This window comes from Bison bison, unplaced genomic scaffold, assembly GCF_000754665.1.
Source record: "Bison bison bison isolate TAMUID 2011002044 unplaced genomic scaffold, Bison_UMD1.0 scf7180017864259, whole genome shotgun sequence".
In the NCBI taxonomy this organism is placed as follows: domain Eukaryota; kingdom Metazoa; phylum Chordata; class Mammalia; order Artiodactyla; family Bovidae; genus Bison; species Bison bison.
The window spans coordinates 7,466,048-7,472,047 of NW_011494831.1; positions in this window are offsets into that span (position 1 = coordinate 7,466,048).

Genomic DNA, 6,000 nt, shown 5'->3' on the forward strand with positions numbered 1-6,000 from the left:
TGATGGCACACTCCATTTAACAACATTATCCAGTGTGCAGACAGTCACAGACCACTAGTTTCAAGTATCTGGCTCAAATATGAAGAAGCACTGTTCAGATAAAAATTCACAAAACCGATGTTTCTCCATATTCTTCAAATAAAGAGGTCTGACTTTAAAATGCAACAATCATAACACAGTTATACTAAAAATTAATGAATTCCCAATTGTGAACAGCGAGTGCATAATGAATTTCAGGGCACTTCTCTGGCAACCAGACCGAATTAAGAGTTAAAGTTCTAAAGCCTCAACTGCCTCTGAAAATTTTGGGGGTGGTGATCAGTTAAAGAAAACATCAGCTGTTTAGAAATGCATGGCACTACAGCTGAATATAATACCTTTCCTGTTCTCTCTTAAAATGGTTTCCTATCGAAGCAGTTTCTGTATCAATCACACAATAGCCAGAATGGTACAGGGTTATACTATATGACACAATAACCACATTCAAAAAGCATAGAAAAAAAATCACTTTTATAGTAGCAAATGCTGTAGCTAAAAGCCTAAAACAAATCACTAAACTGCACTAATTTGTAAGCTTTGAGGTTTGAGGAACTCCCTGGCAGCTAAGAGAAGGGCAGAGCTTGCAATCAACTGTCCTCTGGAGCACAACAAGATTTTCAAGAAAAGAAACCCGTTGATATAGTCTGTTCAATTAACTTTGCAAAAAAATGCCCAAGCAATACCCGGAGGGAATTCAAGGCAAAAATCAGGCCAAATATCACATTTAACTCTCAATCTTACCAAGGCCAGTGACTGTTAATCAGCCTGGGGGGAAGTAAGTAAGTAAGTACTACACTTGACAGTGGTTGTTTTTTTTATAAGCATTACGCTTCCTATTTTACATGGACGAATATAACTACTTCTGCAGAATATCTAGTAGAGCCATGTCTTCATTTTTACAGGTCACTAATTATGAATGTGCTTAAAATATCCTACCACTCCAAAAATAAATTATAGTAGAGAGAGCCCTCAGTATGGGCATTTTGATTCTAAAAAAAAAAAATGAAATTATAAATCATATCTTCCTTTTCCAAGTAAGAAAATTGTGATGTGAAGTGCTGACATGAGCTACCTATATATATATTTCTTGGCCAAAAAGCTAGAATTTATACCCAATCTGCATTTCAAATATAGAGTGTTTGAAATGTCTCATAAATGGCACAAGATGATTCAGGTAACTTGTATGATTCTGTCATAGTAGGTCTACACACACATATGTGAATATAATTTGATAATACATATAAGGATATATACAAATATTTATTTTGATATCCACTTCATATTTGATTTCAAATTGAGCCACTAGTAACTATATGGTAGTTAGTTAAAACTTTATCAGTTTCAGATTTCTCATCTACCTCATTCAAAGATTATAGAGTATGGCATAATGTATATAAAACTCCTAGTAGAAGGTGTGGCATATAGGAGGCACTTGTAAAATGCAGTTATTCTATGAAAAAATTATGATATCCAATATTTGATTATTTTTCAATGATAGATGGAAAAAGAAGATAGATAATCCAAGTAAATTAAACTTGGTTTGAAAATATATTTTAGAATCCACACTTGAAGACAGATCTGTCTGTTGCTCTAAAATCCCATTTTGGAAAAGAGGAAAGACCAGTATAAAGACCTGGCTACCAGAGCAGGAGGGATGGTCTTCTGGGTATGCAAGTGACTGGACTTCAAGTTTATACATCACTATACTGCCGGTTAAATAAACTTCACATGTATTGCTCTTATACAGCTAAGAAACATTTCTTTTCTGTCAATTGCAAAAATACAGAAGAAAAAAAGTAATGGGAGTTTCTGGAGGTAATGTGGCAAATTGGAAATAGTACAAACAGGAATTATCACAAAAGATATTTAAAAACAAAATGAATGTTAGAAGAGATCCTGCACTCAACACTAAATCAGAGTCAGCTTTGGAAGGGAAGCAAGAAAGACATCCAGTCCCTCAAGCTCAGCCTAAAGTTTAGTCACTGCTCCATAAGACACACTCAGAAAACAGAGACACATACACTCCCACACTCACATAGAGTTAGCGTATATGAGTATATAGTCTACAGTATATACATATATACTCTACAAACAAATATAGGTGTTGTTTGTGTGTAGGTAGAAAGATGAATATCTTCTTTACACTTTCTCTGAAGCTGGAGAGGTGATTAAATGTAAAGGTTTCAAAGTATTTACTTCTTTGCATAAGTAAGCTTAGAAAGTTAAGATAATAACCAGTGAGTTTTCAATGATGACGGAAAATTAAAAACTTAAATGCTTTTTGAAATATCAAGCAAAATCACATCATTATAATTGAGTTCAACAGTAAATCATGAAATCACAGGAGCAGGAAGAAGGCCATTTTGAATCCAGCTGCTGTGACTGGAGGGATGCTTGTTGGTGCGACACAGGAAAACATCAGAGGATAAATAGCCTCTGAGTGAAAAGCCTGCAGCCCACTGGGAGTTATTCTTCTCTTGGGTAAAAAGGGGTAAGTTTCTAAATCCCAAACTTTACAGTGATTCTGTCATTATATCATTGCAATATGGCAGGGAATGGTCAAAATGGAATAGAGCTGTGCCTCCTTAGGAAATTATACAAATCTACATACGACTAAGAACAAAATTAGCCCCAAATTGAGGTTTGATTAATTATGGACTAAAACAGAGAACTTTAATATTAATACAGCAGCTCTGAACTAAAAAAAAAAAAGGCACAGGTAATATAGTCCAGTGTGAAACATGAAATAAATAAAAATATAAGTGAATACAAGAATATAAGTGGTGTTGGAGAAGACTCTTGAGAGTCCCTTGGACTGCAAGGAGATCCAACCAGTCCATCCTAAAGGAGATCAGCCCTGGGTGTTCACTGGAAGGACTGATGCTGAAGCTGAAACTCCAATACTTTGGCCACCTGATGAGAAGAGCTAACTCATTTGAAAAGACCCTGATGCTGGGAAAGATTGAGGGAAGGAAGAGAAGGGGACGTCAGAGGATGAGATGGTTGGATGGCATCACCGACTCGATGGACATGGGTTTGAGTGAACTCAGGGAGTTGGTGATGGACAGGGAGGCCTGGCGTGCTGCAGTTCCTGGGGTCACAAAGAGTTGGACACAACTGAGTAACTGAACTGACAAGAATAAGAGAAGAATCACAGCAATGGTGAAGAATAAGCCATGAAAAAGAAGAAACAAGTTCAGAACCAGGGTAAAAACCATAACTATACAACTTCTTGATAATAACATCACTAATTCTGATATATACCAAGATAAGACTGACAACTACAGAACTATACATCTACTAAACCTGTGTGTGTCACAGAGTCTACTTGTGTGTATATGCTTAAGTGACATGCCTAGCAAAGCTCGTATTGTTCATTCCATATAATGGGCAAAATTACTTTCAACTAATAATTTTGTTGTCTGTTTAAAGTCTTAAGTAAAGATGACCTTTTGGTTTGGTTACAGTACCTTACCAACATTCCCAGCCATTACAGAGCTAATAATCTGACACTAAGAAAACTAGTCTGAAGAATTTCTCCAATGCACTTAATTATGTGAATGGGTATTACCGAGTTGAATTATCTTTCACCCTTGAAAAGTAGAAAATAGTGTTTACCAAGGATAATTTAAATCCATTCTATATAAAAATGCATTTTTTAATAGTGTATAAGGTCCCAGGCTTATCATTTAATTCTACAGATACTTTTTTCTTTTTTAATAACTATGTGACTTGATGGGAAACAGCAATTTTAGTCACTCACTTTTGGGTCAGTTCAGTTGCTCAGTCATGTCCAACTCTTTGCAACCCGGTCATGGACTGCAGCACGCCAGGCCTTCCTATCTATCACCAACTCCCACAGCTTACTCAAACGCATGTTTATTGAGTCAATGATGCCATCCAACCATCTCATCCTCTCTCATCCCCTTCTCCTCCCACTTTCAATCATTCCCAGCATCAGGGTCTTTTCAAATGAGTTAGTTCTTCGCATCAGGTATCCAAAGTATTGGAGTTTCAGCTTCAGCATCAGTCCTTCCAATGAATATTCAGGACTGATTTCCTTTAGGATGGACTGGTTTGATCTCCTTGCAGTCCAAGGGACTCTCAAGAGTCTTCTCCAACACCACAGTTCAAAAGCATCAATTCTTCAGCACTCAGCTTTCTTTATAGTCCAACTTTCACCTCCATACATGACTACTGGAAAAACAAAAGCTTTGACTAGATGGACCTTTGTTAGCAAAATAATATCTCTGCTTTTTAATATTCTGCATAGGTTGGTCATAGCTTTTCTTCCAAGGAGAAAGTGTCTTTTAATTTCATGGCTGCAGTCACCATCTGCAGTGCTTTTGGAGCCCCCAAAAATAAAATATGTCACTATTTCCATTGTTTCCCCATTTATTTGCCATTAAGTGATGGGACCAGATGCCATGATCTTAGTTTTCGGAATGTTGAGTTTTAAGCGAACATTTTCACTCTCCCCTTTCACCTTCATCAAGTGGCTCTTTAGTTCTTCGCTTTTTGTCATAAGGGTGTCATCGGCATATCTGAGGTTATTAATATTTCTCCTGGCAATCTCAATTCCAGCATGTGCTTCATCCAGTTCAGCAGTTTTTTGATGTACTCTGCATATAAGTTAATTAAACAGGGTGACAACATACAGCCTTGACATACTCCTTTTCCGATTTGAAACCAGTTTGTTGTTCTATGTCCAGTTCTAACTGTTGCTTCTTGACCTGCATACAGATTTCTCAGGAGGCAGGTCAGGTGGTCTGGTATTTCCATCTCTTGAACAATTTTCCACAGTTTGTTGTTATCCACACAGTCAAAGGTTTTGGAATAGTCAATAAAGCAGAAGTAGATATTTTTCTGGAACTCTCTGGCTTTTTTGATGATCCAACAGATATTGGCAATTTGTTCTTTGGTTCTTCTGCCTTTTCTAAACCCAGCTTGAACATCTGGAAGTTCATGGTTCATGTACTGTTGAAGCCTGGCTTGGAGAATTTTGAGCATTACTTTGCTAGCCTGTGAGATGAGTGCAACTGTGCAAATATACAATAAATCTGTGATAGCTTCATTTAATGATTTATTCTCACTTTATCTGGTTTTATTTTTAAATTATCAATTACTTGTATGCTTACAAATAAATCCCTATTTTTCCCATTTGGATGTATCATTTTTATAGCGCTATTTTTCATTTAGCCTCAAAATGGCATGATATTGAGACTATTCTTGCTCTTTGATACAAAAGGGATATTTATACACATATTTGAACACATATAAATATACTCATTATGATAAGGTCGGGGTGACATTAATAGTCTCTGGAGCTCATAAATGAGGAGGGATACCAGCTCTCCACCCTGACCCCCACCCCCACCATTAAAGAGCAAAAGGACAAACTCCAAGGTTATGTGAATTCAGAGGATAACAGCCAAAGGAGCAACACCAAACACAGAGGTATACAAGATAGAGTATCAAATGGCATTCTTGTGCACATATGAATATTACATGTACTATTTAAAATATACCATCTGATTTACTTTCTGTTTGACAAATGAGAATTTTTTCCAGATTATAATTTCTTGCTCTCTATTACTTCCTGCCCCCTTACTGTGTTCTGAGAACCAAATGGCACTCCTACTAGAGTCCAATTGTTGCACCCCTGAGTGTGCTTTTCTAAGACAGAGGACAGTCGCTATGTACTCTCCCTCTCCTCCAGATATAAAATGCAACCATACTTTATTTTTGCTGTCATTTACATTTTTTCTTATGTAACAGTCCACTTTCCTAAAAGTTTATTAGATACAGAAACTGAGGGGTAGAAAGATTAAGAAAAAAAATTTTTTTTGCCTGTGGTCATGCAGTAGAGCAGCAGGTGAATGAAAAGAAAGCCCAAGTTCACCAAGAGTTTTCAACCACATCATCCTTCTCTGAATGAGAATTTTTAAAAATAATAATAAT